Source organism: Macaca thibetana, chromosome 14 (genome assembly GCF_024542745.1).
Source record: "Macaca thibetana thibetana isolate TM-01 chromosome 14, ASM2454274v1, whole genome shotgun sequence".
Classification (NCBI taxonomy): domain Eukaryota; kingdom Metazoa; phylum Chordata; class Mammalia; order Primates; family Cercopithecidae; genus Macaca; species Macaca thibetana.
This window is the reverse complement of record NC_065591.1, coordinates 52,132,143-52,151,742: the sequence shown is the minus strand read 5'-3', so window position 1 is coordinate 52,151,742 and position 19,600 is coordinate 52,132,143. Positions and strand designations below refer to the sequence as shown.

At 45.4% G+C, this 19,600-nt stretch overlaps 1 protein-coding gene across 14 annotated transcripts in view; it reads left to right on the top strand.

Annotated features, from left to right (window-relative positions):
* The first annotated feature begins 2,409 nt into the window (after positions 1 to 2,409).
* Positions 2,410 to 19,600, top strand: part of BMAL1 (basic helix-loop-helix ARNT like 1) — a 110,210-nt gene continuing 93,019 nt past the window's right edge. For 11 of the 14 annotated variants that reach the window (XM_050758821.1, XM_050758832.1, XM_050758831.1 and 8 more), the window contains exon 1: positions 3,643 to 3,772. The gene's annotated coding sequence lies outside the window, so the exon portion shown is untranslated. Of the gene's footprint in view, positions 2,927 to 3,641; positions 3,773 to 9,617; positions 16,111 to 19,600 lie in introns of those variants that run through there. The other 3 variants (XM_050758825.1, XM_050758827.1, XM_050758824.1) reach the window with 3 other exon arrangements.

Here is a 19,600-nt window from a genome sequence, read left to right as displayed (position 1 = left end):
TTACTGCTCTCCCATTCTGAACTGCTATGGCCATCTCATTCAAAAAAGAGCCAAAGAAAGTCTTTTCAAACGCAGCTGAAAAAGCTATAAACACTGATTAACTCATTAATGCCTGATTTTTTTAATTCCCATTTTTTGTACACCCAGATGTCAACCTTGGTTAACAGATCAAACCATTCACAAATGTCAAATCCCAATGAAATGCAATCAGAATCTTCTAGAATGGGACTCAGAAGTCTGTATTTTTAAAACTCTCCAAGTAATTCTGATGGATCCAATCATTGGATCAGAGTCAGGGAAACTACTGTAGATTATACTACTTTATCCTCACTAACTTCATTTGTAAAACGGGAGCAAGAAATATCAATTTCATAGAATTGCTAAGAGTGATACCTAATATATACTAAATCTTGACTGTATGCCAGGTGTAACAGCCCTATAAAGTAGATACTAGATTATCCCCCTTTTACAGATGAGGAAATTGAGGTACACAGAGGTTAAGCAATTTGATAAAAGTCATCCAGCTAGCAAGTGTGGAGGGCAAGCATATCAACTGCTAGGGTTAATGTGAGGATTATATTAAATAATGTATTTAAAGCCTCTGGTACACAGTAGGTGCAAATAAATGCTCTCTCTTATCTTCCTTTTATCCACATCATTCTACTCATGCCCAGGACAATACTTTGACCTTAGCAGTGCCCTAAGAATTGAAAGTTTAGTATCCTGGAAAGTAGAAAAGAAAAGGGAAGTTAAGTAGTAGTGGAAGGAGGTGTTTGGGATCTCCAACAGAGAGAAACACAAAGAAAGGTGTAATTACATAGGGAAAAACAGGTGCACATGAGGGGAGACAGTGGCTTGGCCACTGAGGGTAGGATAAGGCAGGGTGATAACCATTAAAAGAGGAAAGCCAGGGTACAAGATGAGAATTTCAGAGGAATGGAGTCCAAAAAGACACCTATTTCAGCCCCCCTCCCACTGCATGGTAATTCAGTTCTCACTTGGAGATTTTCTGTGAGAAGAAACTCAATTTATCAAGGCAGAGGATGCTTTAGCTGTTAGAAAATTGTTCATATTGATTCATTCTAGAGTTTCTACCCACAGGTTCTCCTTCAACCCCTTAAGGTCCTGAAGAATAAGTTTAATTTCTCTTCTATTTGACGGTTCTTCACATATATCAAGACAGTTACCTTGTACCCCTGGGGCAAAACCTTCTGCTTCCTTTAATATTTCCTCATACGACATAGGTTCTAGCCTCTTTACATCCTGGTCCCTCTACTTGTGCAGGTAGATAATTTCTTTCTGCCAAGTCTTAATTGCAGACAATACTTCGTGTGGGTACTCACCAACACTAGGTAGCACAATAAGACCTATCTTGCTTTACATGTCAGACTTCCATTGATGCAGCCTAAGAGCATTTATTTATTTTGGCAGCCACAATTCACTGTGGACTCAGATTTTTTGTCACCTAAGACCCTTTATCTTGCTCCTATAAGCATCTAAGACACCTCTGCCTCCGGCTGGCTTCACACAGGGTGGGACTCCACATTTACCCTTAGAGTCAGCCCACTGCTCCAATATTGTATGTGGTTTGTGCTATATAATAGCGTCTCTTCCCCTCCTGGCTTTGTGTCATCTGGACATGTGATGCGAATCTTCTGGATTTTCCTTCAGGCCACTGATAAAAGTTCTGATGTCTGGACCTGGGAGAGAGGCTTCTGTCATTCTGAGGGTAACTGGTGTGGTATAGACGCTTTGAAATAAAAAGAAAAAGTCTGGTTTGAATCATGGTTCTGCCACCTACTGTGTAACCTTTGGCCAGCTAGCTAAATTCTGACTTTCAGTTTTCTCATCTGTAAAATGGGGCAATAAAAGCTTCCCCACAGTGTGGTTATAAAGATTAAGGGAGAAAATGCGGGGAAAGTACTTAGCACAGTGTCTGTTATGTAGTAGGTGCTGCTGGAATGTTGACTGACTCCCTGCAATCTTCCTTTCAGTCAACGTGGACTCATTAATCAGCATCTTTAGGTTATGGTTACTTAACCAGTTATTAGCCCAATTAATGATACTAGCATCCATCCCATATTTCTTCATCTTGTCCACGATATCTTGTCAAGTGCTTCCCTTAAGTCCCACTTACCTAGAGTGATCTCCTCATGAAATGGGGGCAGAGACAAAGTAGCAATAAGATTCCATCAGCGTGTAAACTTAGGAAAAATAGCAAGCTACCGACCGAGGTGGTTGACCTAGAAAACAGTCAGCATTCAGCCCACAAGCACATATTGGGCACTCCGTGCCTGTCAATGAGCTGGGGATGGGCAATGCTGTTACAAAGATTAAAAAACGCAGTGTCTGTATTCAAAGAACTTATCAGCCTAGAAGTCTAGAGTCACGGGGGGCCAGTCTGGGTAACAGAATTAGGCCAATTGATTTAATTCCATTTGTTCATATATCCAGCCAACAGATATTTATGGTGCACTTGCTGGGTGCCGGTCCCGCCCCCACCACTCCACCCTACCCCAGCAGGCGCTAAAGGAGAGCTGGCACGATGGATAACGAAAAAGAAGACGCTGTCCTTCTATTCAGGGAGTTTAACATCTGGAAGAGCCGGGATTTCTTTGTGCTAAAGGCCCTCTACAAAGTGCCTGGGATGCAAAAATAAGTCAGTGTCTCTGTCCTCTCAGGAACCGAGTTGCATGTCGTTATCAAATTTTTATTTTCTCTGTTTCCTTCCGTCTCGCTCCGTAGACAGCTTTTCGCAGCAGAGAGCGCTGCCGCAGGGCTGGTGTCTACCCCTCAGCAAGTGGTCAAAACCTGGCTACTGGAAGGAAATGGCAATGGAATCGCTCCACGCTCGAGTATTCTCTTTGGAACTACGGGAATGACAGCTCCAGTGGGACACTTGGAGGTCATGACGAACGCAAAGAACGTGAGAACACTTGCAGTCCTCGGGGTGGAAATACCTTCTAGAAATACTGAGTATTCGTTCTCTAGTTTAGACTTGGGCACACCAGGGGTTTTAGGAAGGGTCTGGCACTCAATGTTCCTAAAATTGGTTTCCTAGATGGAGCTGGAGGGAGGGGAGTCAGGAACTGCTGCTTTTCGTCGCAATGCCCCGAGTGGAGGAGAAGGAGGAGGGGTGAGGGCAGACGGCCAGACGCCAGCCGGCAGGGGACCCAGAGAAGAGGGACATCCCCGGCGACCCCGAGGAGCGCGGCGTGGGCACCGCAGTGGCCGCGGTTAGTGGGAGACCTGAGGGGAAAGGGAGAGGGCAGGGGCGAGGAAACCCAGGGAGCGCGCGCAGATTGGTCTTCTCCTCGGGGCGTGCGCTCCTGTGCGCCAAATGATTGGTGGCAGGAAAGTAGCAGGTAAACCGGCCCCCGCCGCCTCGCCATTGGTCCGCGGCCTCTCTAGCCGCCACACAACTGGCCAGCGGGCTGCCGAGCCGCGCGCGGATTGGCTGGTGGCGGCCGCCGGGACCGGCTCCCTTCGGGCGCTCGGATTGGCTGGCGGGAAGAGGCAGGTATCCGGGCTCCGCGGCTCCTCCATTGGTGGGCGGGGAAGGGGGGTTGGGCACAGCGATTGGTGGGCGGGGGGCCGGGCCTGGGCCGGCGGGGAGCGGATTGGTCGGAAAGTAGGTTAGTGGTGCGACATTTAGGGAAGGCAGAAAGTAGGTCAGGGACGGAGGTGCCTGTTTACCCGCGCCGGACTCACCGCCGCCGCCGCCGCGGGATCCGAGTGCGGGCGCGGGCGCGGGCGCTCCCGGCGAGCCACGGTGAGTGTCAGGCCGGCGGCGGCCAGCGGCGCGATCCCGCGCACCCCGTCGGGGGCCGTTAGAACCCTCGCGGGCGCTGCGCCCCTGCCGCCGCCCCGGGGGCAACCCGGCCGCCGAAGAACCCTGCCCGACGTGCCCGCTGCCGGCCTTAAAGGGCCCGTGACCGCTCCCTGCCCCCACCCGGGCCGCGGGGAGGCTGCGCCCCTTAAAGGCGCCGCGCCCGTCCGCCCCCATCCTCCTCGCCTGGGCTGCCGTTGCGGGCTAGGGCAGGCAGAGGTGCCGCAGGAGCCCTTGAAGGGGCCGAGAAAGTGTCCGCTGGAGTACCCACCGCCCTTCCGCGGGCATCGCTACCTGGCGGGGGGAGGGGGCAGCTAGCTGCCTCTTAAAGGGACAGCTCTGCACTTGGGGGCAGTGAATCGGCTGAGGAGGACTCGTAGATGTATCCCCGGGAGCTTCGGGGATCCCCGAGGGGACCATCCCTGGCGGCTGCCCCCCAAGGGCGTTGGGCGAACCGTGCCGCGTCTGCCCTTCCTCTCCGCTTCACTTCCCTTTCGGGAGCCCGCGAGGCTGGGTGGGGGCGGAGAGGGCGTCTCCGTCGGGCTTGGGGAGTCCAAGTCCGCCCGCCCCTTCGGCCCTGTAGCCAGGGCTGGCGCTGCACCCGGGAATCCCCGGCCGGCACGGGGCCGACCCCAGCCTGCGAACTTTCGTGGGGCCTGTGCGGTCCAGGTCCTGGGCGGCCCGCAAGGATGCCCCGTGGGTCTGCTGGCAGGTGCGCTTCGGCGTGGGGATGTCGCCCGGAGCCCGGGTGCGGGCCGGCCTTGGAGCCCCAGAGCTCCGGGGAGGGCGCAGCGAGGCTGGCTCCAGCTCCGAGTTTGACAGATGTCAGGGAAGAAAAGGTTCCCGCTTGGCTATTGCCGGGCGTTGACGTCCCAGAGAGCTCCCCGTTTGCTTGGAAGAAGACGAGGAAGGTAGTGGTGAACGTCGACCTTGTGGGGTGTATGTCAGCCACCCCGAGGGGTCGCGAGAGCCGGCTGCGGGGTGAGCGCAGGTGTCGCCCGGCAGGAGCTGGGGAGGGAAGGGGTGTGCTGGACACCGGCGCCTGCTGTCAAGTTCTCGCCGGCCGGTGAGAGAGCCGCTGCCGCCGCGCACCCCGCACCTCCTGACCCCTCTCCCCTCTCCGCCTCGGCCTCTTCCCGGTCACCTAGCGTTGTTTTGGCGCTTTGGCGCTTGCGGTCTCTTCTCCCTTCTTCCACCGCTACTCTTCAGTAAAGAATTATTAGCCAAGTTTTCTCACCCAGCTTCCAAAAATCAGATTCCGTATTTGTGAACAAGCTTTTCTTGACACTACCCGTATACCCGTATTTCCAGCATCGTCGTTTTATTAAAAATCCACAAAAGCTGCTCCTTAGATGCATTCCTTTCCCACGACACCTGCTTGCTTGTCATTTGTCCTTCTGACATATGCTGTTGTTCACCTCTTTAATCTATTTTTATATGACTATTATTTTAATTCTTCTGGACTCATTGATATCAAGATCTGTCAATTTGGGTTGGTGGTGTCTTTAATTAATGTACCCGTTGAATCATAAGCTTAAAATAATCATTGCTGCTCTTGAGCAGTTTTGAATAATATCATGCTCTCTGTGCTTGCAAGACTTAAAAAAAAATCGCCGCTGTTATATTTGATTTCCATATCAAAGGAATTCCAAAATTTTTTTGAAAATACAAAATTCGATCTTTCAGTCCATGTTTTGTTACTCAGATCACTTTATTGATAAGTCTTTAAAACCGCTTATAGAACATATTTAGAACGTTTGGAAATTTCCTGGACAGGATTTGAAATTGCCTGTATCATCTGAAGCTGGGTCTGTAGAAGCGTTTTGGTTTTGATTGTAGGCGTAGCCAGTGAATGATAGCAATAAGTTAAAACTGTAGTTAAATTTGTTCTTTATTCTACCCTCTGAAGAAAAAACAGGTCTCGTACAAAAGCACTAAGGGAGTTAGAAGCTGGACATCCTGGTTCTAGTTTAGGCTTGGGCTCTCATGGCCTTTCCAGTTATTAAATTTATTAAAAGTTATTAAATTTTTCTGGGTTGTGTTTGCCTCTGATGGAAAGTAAGACAGTTGAATTAGGTGATCTCAAAGGTTCCTCTGCTGTAAAGTTCTGTAAGTCTCTAAATATTTAATACATCTGAATTCAGGTTGGTATTTACCTCCTGGCACCTCCAGAATATCTGAGCTGAAGCCCTATTTTCATAAGAAGGTTAAGCAGATAAATAGATGGTGTTTTAAAGGATCCATTTCAAATGATTTATAAAACGATGACTACTCACGAGTTTGTCTGCTATTTGCAGAAGAGGTTTGCATGCCACAGGGCAGGAAAAGGAAGTGGCCGTGTTTTCAGATTTATCCCTTCACACAATAATCTCTGTGGAATTTATATGCTAAAAGATGGACAAGCACCATAGAAAGATTTGGCTGTATTAACAAAATTGCATATGAAAAGGTAAAAACTAGATAGTTAATATCTCTCTTTGGTGTTAGGGTTATAATATATCTGAGCTTTCTTTGTGATTTCATCATCAACTCTCACTGTGGTAGGACAAAGTCAATATTGAATAAACAGCTTCAGCCCCCTGATTACATGTAGTGATTTTAGGAAGCATCGTGATAACTAAAGTAGTTATTTGCAGGGAAGTAAAATATTCTTTCTAGACCTTGAGGTTTAGTTGGGAACTAGGGACACAGGCATGTTATCCTTCTCCACAGTCTTTTTTCATTGTCACCTTATCACAAGACTCAGATTTATCCCAAATACCCACCCTGTATTTTCTTCTCCTTCATGAAATAAGACCTGCTCTGACCCAACCCCCCTCAGCATCTCTTGCTTCCTGCCCAAAATGTCCTGTCTCTATCCCCATCATCCCCTCCTCTCCTCCCAGTTCAGAGAAAGCAAGTGGACCCCTCCTCTGTTCCTTTTCTTGGCCTCTCACCATGGGCAAGTGCCTGGGCTTAGGTGGCGGAAGAATCTATGACTCAGGTTTGGGCTGTGTGGCCTTGGATGTGTGCTTGACTCCTTTGACCTCAGGCTTCTCCTCTTGGTGTAATGGCAGTGCCTGCCTCATTGAGTCTGTGTGAGGATTAAGGGAGATGGTGCATGTAAAATGCCTGGCACACAGGAAGCCTTTCCTTTGTGCCAGCTGCCATTCCTTCTCACCTCTGCCCGGGTCCTGTCACTAGAATATTATTTGTGCTGTTTGTCCTTAGTCTCCCCCTCCCCACCCTGAAAACCTTAGGCTTGATTTAGGAGAGGAAGGATGGAAGAGGCAGAAACACACTTGTGGCGAGCCTGCTGTGTGCCAGGCAATTTACATGTGTCTTTACTTGGTACCCCAGGTTCGTATGCCTCTCTCTTTCCTCCCTTCTGCCAGCCTCCCCCACTCTCCCATCTCCTGCTCCATTCTTAGTACCTGCCCTCTGGCTTCTCTCTCTACCACCTTTCTTTATATTTCTTCTCAAAGTTTTCTCCAAAACTTTGTCTTGAGTTCCTGGGGCCCATCTGCCCATCCTTATTCCTGAGTGGTTGTTCTTGGCCCCTTTGCAGTATTTTTTTTTAAAGGGTCTCACTCTTGCCCTGCCATGGCTCACTACAGCCTCCCAAGTCTCAGGTGATCCTCCTGTCCCAGCCTCCAGAGTAGCTGAGACAACAGGTGCATGCCACCACACCTGGCTAATTTTTGTATTTTTATTAGAGATGGGAGTTTCACCATGTTGCCCAGGCTGGTCTCAAACTCCTGGGCTCAGGTGGCCCACCCGCACCAACCTCCCAAAGTGCTGGGATTATAGGCATGAGCCACTGTGCTCAGCCCCTTTGAAGCTGTTACCTCACTTGTTTTTTTGTCCCTTGAAATCCTTTCCTCCCTCAGCCTTTGGGTCATGCTGGTTTCTTGATTCTCTTCTTGCACCCCTGTAAAGATAAATGTCTGTCCTAGCTTCTGCTATTCATACCATCCATGGCCCGGGGTCCCCTCTTTAGCCCTGACCTGTGTCTCCTGTGTTCTGCTAGCAAGGCCATTGTGGACATTAATGGCAACCTGTAACCTGCATTTGTGGCCTTGGAGTTACGGGTTTGCAGACTGCTTGCAAGCACTGTCACAATGAGTCCTCATGACACACTGGAGCCTACATCCCTTCATTCCCCAAGCTGTCCTAAAAGGCAGTTTGGTTGGGTAGTTTAGCATACAGACTCTGGAGCCAGATTTCACATCCTAAGTATTCCCTACTGGCTTTGTGACTTGTGGTCAAGTTTCTTTTGCTCTCTATGCCTTGGTGTCCTCATCTGTGAAACTGGGATCATAGTAGCCCCTACATCAAAGAGTTGAGGTGTGGATTAAATGAGTTAAAGCATTGGAAAAAGCATTGACAAGGGGTGCAACAGGGCCATAAGTGGACAAGGCCGTGAGTACTTAGGTCTGCGTGGAAGGAGGGTTTGAATTGGGGACTTAACCTCAGGGGGAGATAAGATTCGATAAGGTTTAGTCATCTTCGCTACAGGGGAACGTTGAGTACTGGCATGTAATGGAGTATGGTTTTTACCTTAGTACGTGCTGTCCTTTTAAATAGTGTAAACTAATTTTTATCTAGCCTGGTTAAAGAAAGGATGGCTGGTCTGCCTAACTTAATATTTGGCTAATGCTCTACCCACTGAGTTTTGTGCATGTACTGAATGAAGCATTGGCTTGTAATTATTCCTTCAACCACTGTTTGAAATGTGTGACCTGGGCAAGTCAGTTAGCTTCTCTGAGTGCAAAATAGGAATAACAATTATTATGGTAATAGCTAACATTTATTGAACACTTTCTATATACCAGCACATATGTGAGTCACCTCTGCTTATTAACTCATTTAGACCCCATAACAACTCCATGAGGCAGGTACTATTATCCTTACTTTACAAATGAGGTGGTTTTATAAACTGTCCAAGGTCACTCAGCTGTTATGGCTTGGGGCAGGATTTGTGCCGGTGGACTCCAGAGTCTGCCCTGTAACACCCTAGTAGATGCCTACTGGGAGGAAACACCCCGTTACATCCCTTACGTCACTCAGCTGCACCATGCCAGGAGCCTAGTAGGCCGACAGCAATTGGGAATCAGTGTTGTTGTTGACAAACGTGGTATGAGCCTCTTTTAGAGCAGGACCGGCTGAAACCCTCCGCATAAGGGACGCGGACCTGGATGCTACCTGAGCAGCAGCTCCAAGGGCTTGTGAGCATTCTCCTCACATTCTGTTGTGCCTGGCTGTCTCTGGCCTCCTCCTGCCTTCTCTGCAGTGTTGCTCTGACCCAGGCCCCCTGTGGCTTAGCCAGCTCCTCCCCAGGCAGCTCCTTGTGTGAGATGAACCTTTTAACATAACTCACTAACCCCACCTCCTAGCCTCATCTAGCCATCTGCAGAGCTCCTCACCAAGGAGGGGACCTTTTCAAAGGTCTCTCACCTTTGTCCTTTTCTCCCTGAAGACCAACGTCCACAACCTTGGTATATCCACAGCCTTGGGGGTGTGTGTGTGTGTGTGTGTGTGTGTGTGTGTGCATATATATATATATGTTTTTAATGCCAGTTGTTCCCCAAATACATTTAGATAGTAAGGGACACATTGTTTTATGTCAAGAACCTGTTACATAAAAATGTGTTATATAATGTTCAAATATATACTGCACAGTGAAATTAGATACCACTTTTTTTTTTTTTCAAAGAATAAAAAGATAATAAACACAGGCCGTCCTGAATATAATTAACCTCAGATTTGGGAGGCATGGAAGGACGTGCCCTGCCCTCAGAGCTCTCATCCTGAGCTCTGTCTTTCTTGAGTGCACCAAGAGCAGGACGGATGGGAAGTTGGCCTGAATCTGCCATGGTGTGCTACTGTGAGATGCTCTGGAAATTGTCTTTTTTTTTTTGGCGGGGGGTTGGAGATGCCTTCACATCTTGCTCACTTGTATCTTTCTCATGCCTAAGCAGAGGAAAGAAGCTCTTTTTGCCCCCTCATACTTAGACCACCCAGGTCATCTTCTGACTAGTTTTCTGCTCTGCTTACCTCCTTTCAGTCTTCCCACATGACAGGCCAGCTTTGCCTGCTAAGAACAGCCCTGTTGCCAGTGGCATGCAGGTGACACCCCTGTGTCCAGTCTTCCAGGCTCTCCAGGGTCTAGTCCTGTTCCTCCTCTGCAACCCTGCTTCCCCACCCAACCTCCATTCCCAGCCACAGCCCTGTACCCGAGGTTCAGTTCTCCTTGCCTCTCCGCTGTCCTCCCTAGGCCTCCTGATTTCACACTCTCCCTCTGGCTGGATGGGTCGTTGCTTAAGTTGTTCCCTTGAGGCCTCTCTTCCTTGCCCCTGCCTGCCTTGGATCTCACTTCTCTGTGAAGTACCTCTGATGACATTTGTTCCCTTTATGTGTGTTCTCCTTTTTACTCTTAATTACCAGCCATTTATTCATTCAGAAGCAAGGGTATGTCATAATGAGCAAATTACCATATCATACCAAATCAGGATGGCCAGTTCTCTCATTTTTAAATTGTTTCATGGCTAATTATCTGTGCTTACTTCCAACTCTCCAGTTTCACTCAGTTACTCTGTCTGTGAAGTTTATTGGATGCATAGCACTGTTCTGGGCACTGAGGATACAGCAGTGAACAAAACAAGGGGCCAGGAGGAGGAGGCAGATGATTAATAATGAAACACGTTCATGCTTTGCTGTGACAAGTGCTGGGAGTGCTAGGATGGCAAGCAAATAGAGTAAAGCAGTAGTGATGAGGTATGGTGGGAGGGAGGGTGCCTTATCTGGATCACAGGGGAGACCTCTCTGATGAGGTGACGTTTGAGCTCAGCTCCAGAAAGATCTGGGGGAAGTATCCCAGGAAGAGAGAACACCATGTGTAAAGGCCCTGAGGTTGAAAGGTGCTTGATATCTTTGAGGAAAGTAAAGGCTAGTGTGACTCAATTATGAACCGCTTGTGTACACATGTTTTCTGCCTCGTTTATACTCCCTTTAACCCTGAGTCCAGGGTTAGAAAGGCCTTGTAAATACTTGCATACAGAATTATAGCATTTGTCCTTGGTTATATATTATAAAATAGTAATTTACCATACCCTGCTTGGAAGGCTTTTAATAAAACATTATATTGCATATAAACAAATTAAGAGTTTGAAGGGTTTTCTTATAAATGCACTCCTAGCATGTTTCACCAAATATTACTGCTTTAATTGTGTTTAGTGCAGAACTTTAGACCTCAGAACTCTGCTTCATGTGCACAGCCATCTTAAAAACAGGTTTTGTTCCAAAAGTTTATTTGTAAGGCACTAGATGGAAACTTGGGATAAATTTTTCTATAGGAAAAAATGAACTAAATAGTGGTTTAGTTCCTAGGCGAGCCCACAAAAGCTATTTAGTGGTGACTGTAGCTGAAAACATACTGGTTAGTATCAGCAGTCGCCAAGCCCTCTGCTGCTAGACCCTCCTCTCAGTAGCATTGTGCCTGATTTGCTGCTAGCGTTCATAGGACCCATTTACCTCAGTCACTTCTCCTACTATAGTTTCAGTCTGTTAAACTTTTATAGAAGGGATGTTTTACCTCTATATCTCTAAGATTTGGTTTCATGTGTTATAAATTTGACAGTAGTGCAGAGAGTAGGGAAAACCCTGGACTGAATGCTGGGAGAGGCCTGGGCTCCAGTCTTGGCCCAGCCACTGACTGGCTGAGTATAACTTCGAGTAAGTTATCCCCTTTGAACTGTGATTTCTCAGGTGCTTTTTGACTGTAAAATCCTGTTGTTTTCTCACCATAGCAGGGGAAAATAGATATACTTCATTGTTCAAACCTGCCCTCAAATGGCTGCCTCTGATTTCTTCTTGAAGAAGTATATGGCACTCAGCAATGAGGAACTCCAGCAGTTCCCATGTGTAGAGCTCTGCAGTGACATTCTCAGTAGGAACCTTGATTTTGATCTGCTATCTTTCTTGATGAGTTGAAAGAAATTTTGTCCCAGAACTTTTGGTCCAGATAAGATTTCTGTGTTCTTGGCCAACTTATCTTCCATATAATTATGTAAATTGTTTTTTCTGTTTAACTCTTAGGGATAAAAATGGTGACTCTGGCTTGCCTGCTTATAAAATATACTTATAAGTGCCCTTAGGGAATGGAATGAGTTTGCAGGAGAGAGCAGGGCTGAAAGAGTGTGGGATCAAAAACAACTTTAAATGTTAAATGCAAAGCTATTTTCAGTACCCTGCTGGAAGAAAAATTTTTTTTCAAGGTTTTAGAGGATAGAAGAGGTTTTTGCTCCAAAGAAGAAAGGAACCTAAGGTTTTGCAGTGGTGAAAAGTACCTGATCTTTTAACCAACTACCACCCTCCCTTCCCACCTCTGAGTTTTGTTTTTGACATCATGAGCCACATTTGCCATTTGAGAGGTTTGATATTTAAGTGACGCTAGTGGCAGGGCTCAATTGGCAGTGTTCAAGTGACTTAGGCGCAGAGTGCCGTGCTGCAAACTTCCCCAGTGCATTCTAGGGTGAGGAATGCCTCATAGGGAGTGACAGAGCACTTTTAGCACTGCCTCTATTTGGTCAGTCGTGAATGGTGTGTTCCTTTTTTTCCTTACTTGAAGGCATAGCAAGCAGTTGGTACAAGAAGCTGTTGCTTCGTGGACTTCACCTTGGAGCTAGAGGGTGGTGTTATACCTAGCCTACCTTCTTGGATGCTGGAATACCAGCAGCAATGTCATCTCTTTTGTTCTCTGCCATATCCCCAGCAATGAAAACAGTGTCTGTACAAGAAAGTCTCTCAATAAATACTTGTTTATTTATTCAAAAAGTGAATTCAGCTTTGGATAAACCTCTAATTTCCTCCACTCTCTAACAGTATAGGCTTATGAGGTTGATCTTGCAAAATACTTTGGTGTTTAGGTTACCATTTCTTTTTGACATCTGTGTTTTTCTTATTCTTCAGGTTGGTCGGATATCAGTGTCTTTTACTGCTGATGGTTGTCCTTGCCCTGCTGATGTTCATCTTCTGTTAACTTCAGTTGGCTCCAGGCTGCAGCAAATCTATAGCTGAGCCACATTAACTAAAAGAACACTTGTTCATATTTATTCGGGCATAGTACTACACATTTATTTATTTAGTCAACAAATATCTGTAAGCCTATATGCCAAGAATGTTGCTAGTCCAAAGGAAGAGCAGAAATTGTTGTGACCAAGGAGCCTGCAGTTTCTTTGCTTTGTGGAAGATGTTTGTGAGCATTGTAGAAGGGAGGAGGCTTCATAGAACAGGTCAGGCTTTTACCTTTAAGGATGGTAGGATTTCGATTCACAGACAAGGGGAGGACAGGTATTCCCAGGAAGTGGCTGGGTGGAAACATAGCATAATTAACAGAAGTAAGAATGGACCAGTTTGCATTCATGTACACAGACTTGCCTAAAACGGAAGGTTCTTAAATAATGGTGGGAATTTAAGTTTGGAAGATCACTGAAGGCCCAAACCTGAAGCCATTTTAGACATCTAGTGACTTGCCTAAAGTGACAGCTGGTAAGTGGTAGATCCAGGCTTAAAATAAGGCCATGGGAGCTCTGGAACACTGGCACTGGACTTGGCTTTCTCCCAGCAGTCTCTAGATTCAGGATTTGGGCTTGATTGGGGACTTTCTTTTTCTTTTTCTTTTTTTTTGTAGTGGATACTGAGATTGGGGGTTTTAGAGTCATGAGCTGGAAATGGGCAAGGCTCTATTTAACCCACTCTTTCATTTTGCAGTTGAGGAAACTCAGTGAGGTTAAGTGGCAAGTTGGAGTTTGCCTAGTGAGTCAGAGATTGGTAGGCATTGGAGAACCACTGGAGTTGTTTTATTATGATCATGATTTTAGTGACATGAAATATTTCTCCCTAAAGCATCAATCCAGTGTTCGTGTTCCAGTTGGATTGGAGCAATGAAGGACTAAATGCAGCAGAGACCTGACAGGAGACTGCTAGATTAATCCAGGCAGGAGAGAGAGGAAGCCAGAACTGGGAATTAATTGTCAATTATGTTAATTAGCATGGCTGTTATCAGTCACCCTTTAGATTTCTAGAGTGCGGTGAACATCTGCCTGTGTGAGTGGCTTTCAAGTGTGTGACTCTGCACTGCACTGTGACCAAGATATCTTAGTTAATGAATTCTCCAGACAGAAAGTGCCATTATGGAAGTCGAATGTTGTAAAACAAATGTCCACATTTTCTGGAAAGAGCACCAGATTAGGAGGAGTCGGATAACCTGCATTTTAGGCTGCTTCTGCTGCTTAATCACCATATAGCCAAAGAAAATCACTTAATGTCTCAAACTGAGCCTGACTCCTTATCTGTGGAACAGGTATAACGATTCTTGTTGAGCCTTTTTCAGTGTATGTGTGATGCTTGTGTGAGCTAAGGAAAGAATAGACATTTTGAAGCTGTAAAGTTGCTTCCTGGCTGCAGGGAGCAGCAGTGCAGTTTTAATAAATAGTGAAGACGTAGTGGCCCTTACAGGAATAGCCTAGGAGAACCAGAAAAAGTTCCCCTACTTCCAGGGCGTGTTTAGGGATCTGGCGCTGTCCACCAGGTGGGTGCTGATGTGCACTATTTTGTTGGATAGGGCCAAGGTTTTTGTTTGTTTGTTTGTTTTGTTTTGTTTTGTTTTTATTATACTTTAAATTCTAGAGTACGTGTGCACAATGTGCAGGTTTGTTACATAGGTATACATGTGCCATGTTAGTTTGCTGCACCCATTAACTTGTCATTTACATTAGGTATATCTCCTAATGCTAGCCCTCTCCCAGCCCCCCACCCCCTGACAGGCCCCAGGGTGTGATATTTCCCGCCCTGTGTCCAAGTGATCTCATTGTTCAGTTCCCACCTGTGAGTGAGAACATGAGGTGTTTGGTTTTCTGTCCTTGTGATAGTTTGTGGAGAATGATGGTTTCCAGCTGCATCCATGTCCCTGCAAAGAACATGAACTCATCCTTTTTTATGGCTGCATAGTATTCCATGTTGCATATGTACCACATTTTCTTAATCCAGTCTGTCACTGATGGACATCTGGGTTGGTTCCAAGTCTTCGCTATTGTGAATAGTGCCGCAATAAACATACATATGCCTGTGTCTTTATAGTAGCATAATTTATAATCTTTTGGATATATACCCAGTAATGAAATCGCTAGGTCAAATGTTATTTCTAGTTCTAGATCCTTGAGGAATCTCCACACTGTCTTCCACCATGGTTGAACTAGTTTACACTCCCACCAACAGTGTAAAAGTGTTCCTATTTCTCCACATCCTCTCCAGCATCTGTTGTTTCCTGACTTTTTAATGATTGCTATTCTAACTGGTGTGAGATGGTATCTCATTGTGGTTTTGATTTGCATTTCTTTGATGGCCAGTGATGATGAACATTTTTTCATGTGTCTTTTGGCTGCATAAATGTCTTCTTTTGAGAAGTGTCTGTTCATATCCTTTGGGATAGGGCCATGTTTTAAAGATGATTATGTTTCACCCCATAAGCCTGGGCATGAATGGAAAAGTTAGGCATGGATAGCCATGTGAATCTTATCTGCAAACACCTTTCAGGATAGTGACAGGCAGCTGTGAACCAGAAAAACAAGTGTCAGAATCTAGCCAGCTGGCCAGTCTGTCATTCTTGGATGTTTCACCTATCCTGGGGCATTAGGCAGTGATCCAGAGGAACCTTGATTAGCCTGGGGGAACTCATGACTGAGCCAGCATGCTGTCCAGGTAATACCTGGCAGCAAAGCCTGACTGGAGATCTGCCAAACCTAATTTCTGCCAGCATTACAAGTATATTTATTATTATTATTATCGTTATTATTAATATTAGTGTCCAACCTTTGACTACTTACCGTATGCCAACAATTGTGCTAAGTGGTCCTGTTTTCTAGTTAGAGAGACTGAAACTCAAAGGCGCTTCAGATGATACATGCTAAGTGCAAAAGCCATGATTCAAACTCAAAACAGTCTCACTCCAGTGCCTGGATGCGTAACTGCTATATTCTCCTTTCTGTCTTTTCCTGGTACCTCAAAATACTTCTTGTCTCTGGTTTTGAGGTTTCTGATTGTGTTTTTGGTTGATGGACTGGTTGCCACACAGAGGCTCAGCTCAGCACAGCTCTTTTTTCTTCATAGTTTGTGACGGACGTCCTCCTGATACTCCGGCTGATGAGCAAATGGATGCCAGTGGTGAATGCAGCAGAAAGACGAGCTCTTGCCAGCTAGTGCGTGTGGGTGAATTTTAAAGACAGCAAAAGAAATTTCTCTAGGTCAGTTTTTCGAAGAGTGGCTGGTAGCGTGTGTTCTGCTTAAAGTTTTCGTGAAGATGTTCATCAAAGTCACCCCATAAAAGCCTTTCCAAGTGCTGTGATTCTGATAACAATACCATAGAACATTCCTGTGTAATTCACAAGTAGTTTTTACATACAATGTCGTGTTTGGTCATCATCACAACCCTATGAGACAGGTGTTATGACATTTCCTCTTGTGGACTGGGAAATTGCTTAGAATTTAAGCAACTGTCCAGGGTTCTACAACTGGTCAGTGGCGGAGGCAGCTTTGTGACTTAATTCACTCTCCATTCAAGTTTCATCTTTGCTTTCTCTATTGAAGTTCTTAAATGTTCTGATTCACTGTATTTAGAAGTCAGCAGGGATTATTAAAGTGAACTTCTTTGTGGTATACAGTGTTACTGAATCAGAGTCAATAAAAGGTCACATGATTGGTTGTTGTGTTAGATTTAATTGATGTGTACTCACTTTGTATGGTACAGAATACACACATATCTTTTGTGGGATATCATTGGTACAACAGCTTTAAAAATCTCAAGGCTTTAATAGATGATAAAACATGGAGTTTATATTATTTCTTGAAAAAGTTGACCATTGAGTTCTTGGTCAGGAACACAAGCTTCAATTGTAACAGTTTCCATGGAGACATTAGCCTTGGCTTGCATCATTTCAGCTTTCAGTGCCTTTCCTAGGAATGGAGTGAACTGCTGAAAGAAGAGCACTGGTTGTGGTTGTCACTTAGAGCTCTCTCCCCTACTATTTCTGCTGGAGGCTGATTTGCTTTTCTGGGTCCTCTCAGTTTTTCCTGTGACCTAAGCATAAATTGTCTTTGAGATCCTGGTAATCTCATATTTTAAAAGTTTTCCACGAAAGAAAACTGAATGGAACACTTTTTTTCACCCCTTTAAAGTATTTAATTGGTGGCAAGGGGCTTTGCTAGAAGAATGGAGACCTGGTCTCACTCTAGCTTCTTGTCTTAGTTGGGATACCAGGTAAGTCCCTCTGTTAAAGAGACCCACAGGCACAATGGCTGAAACCAGGTAGAAGTTTTCTCTCTCATGTGCTAGTCCCGAGTAGATAGTGGTCCAGTCCTAGTATGTTTAACATATGGCTTCCATTTGATGGCTGAAGGTAAAAACTTACCATCTCCCAGAGGAAGGAACCAAGGGGGCACACATCCAGTCATTTTTAAAGGGAAGACCCGGGAGCCGCACATTCTCTTTTTCCAATGGCCAGAACTTGCAACTACATATAGTTGCAAAGAAGACTGGGAGATATGTTTAGTTGGGAAGCCGTGAGTCTAGCAAAATCTCTGTTTTTATGGGTGGTGAGGGGAATGAATGAGGAGAACTAGCAGTCTGCTGCGTTGTGATGGCAATGGAAGGGATAAGTAGAATTTGAAGCTGTTGTCAGTAGAGTTGGGAAGATGCCTGAGTCAGGGGTGAGAATCTAAGCAGGCACACAGAAACCAGGGCATGTGCAGCCATCTAGAGGTCAGGGCAGCTCTTGGCTCTGAAACTAAGCAGTGGGGGGCACCCAAGCATGGAAGGGAATATGAATTACCCAAAAGACGTTAGGTTGTCAGTAAAAGGAGATTCACCAATGTAACCGAATCAGTAGAAAGAGCACTTAGACTAGGAGTCAGAAGACCTAGGTTTGAGTCCAGCCCTTTTACTTCGTAACCTGGGGCAAAATACTCCCAAAAATATTTACTTTATTGTTTAGATAATGGCAATAACGGTGATGGCCTTTCCTGCCTCCCAGGCTTAGTGTGAGACCACAGGGTGAGGAAGTACTGTGTAGACTGCAGCCCCATGGAGATGTACACAGTGTCTGCCCAGCCCAGGGCCTGCCAGGGGTGTATTTGTTGAAGTGTGAACTATTAAAAGAGTTAGGGAAAATGCATTATACTAAGGAGATCTTAATCCTGGACAGTCTTCTCTACCAGGCAGAAAGTTTCTGCTCTCCACTGGCCAAGGCCTTGGACATGTGTGTAAAACCAGGTCCCCAATAATCACATGGGCAGATGCCTGCAACTCCTTACTGGGTAGCACATGACATGTAGTATGTCCTTGGCAAGGCCATTTGCTCATTCCTCTGTGTAGGTAACTGAGTGCAACAGAACTCGATGTGAACTAGTCATTTTTAAATGATTTGGTCCATGGGCAGGTTAGAAGATGAAACCTTCCCAAGGCCACCAAAACTTGATTTCTTGCTTCAAAATAATAAGATGCAGTTATAAAATGCTTCTGTTGATTTGGAAAAAATGTGTGGCTTGTTCAAAACAATATGTATTAATAGAAAATGTAACATAAATAAGAGGATACAAAAAAGGGCTTGATGTTTCTATCTTCTGGGCCTAATATTAGTGATTTTTTTTCCCTTTTGGTAGGAAAAAGGGGGCTCAGTGGAATAATTAGTCTTGTTTCTTTTTCTTTTAACTTCATGAAGGGTTTGTATTATTCATTTTGTTACTTAAATTGTTTATTTGCTAAGGAAAGCGCTTCTTTCTTGGAACTCTGTGGAGTGTTTTTAGATGGACTTTACTGGAAAAAAACAAGAATTGAAATTGTATTCACAGTGTGCTCTAAACTCTTTTAAAATCTCATGCTTGGATGGAGGAAAATGCACCGAAATATTAATAGTGGTTCTCACCTCATGGAATTAGAGGTGACTTAGGTGACTTTTATTCTCATCTCCTTCTCTGTAGTTTCCTATTTTTCAACAATGAGTGTGAATTACTTTTTTTTTTATTATTATACTCTAAGTTCTAGGGTACATGTGCACAACGTGCAGGTTTGTTACATATGTATATATGTGCCATGTTGGTGTGCTGCACCCATTAACTCGTCATTTACATTAGGTATGTCTCCTGATGCTATCCCTCCCCGATCCCCCCTCCCCACAACAGGCCTCAGTGTGTGATGTTCCCCTTCCTGTGTCCAAGTGTTCTCATTGTTCAGTTCCCACCTATGAGTGAGAACATGTGGTGTTTGGTTTTCTGTTCTTGCGATAGTTTGCTGAGAATGATGGTTTCCAGCTGCATTCATGTCCCTACAAAGGACATGAACTCATCTTTTTTTGTGGCTGCATGGTGTATATGTGCCACATTTTCTTAATCCAGTCTGTCATTGATGGACGATTCAGTTTGTTCCAAGTCTTTGCCATTGTGAATAGTGCTGCAATAAACATATGTGTGCATGTGTCTTTATAGCAGCATGATTTATAATCCTTTGGGTATATACCCAGTAATGGGATGGCCGGGTCAAGTGGTATTTCTGGTTCTAGATCCTTGAGGAATCCACAATGGTTGAACTAGTTTATAGTCCCACCAACAGTGTAGAGTGTTCCTATTTCTCCACATCCTCTCCAGCACCTGTTGTTTCCTGACTTTTTAATGATCGCCATTCTAACTGGTGTGAGATGGCATCTCATTATGGTTTTGATTTCCTTTTCTCTGATGACGAGT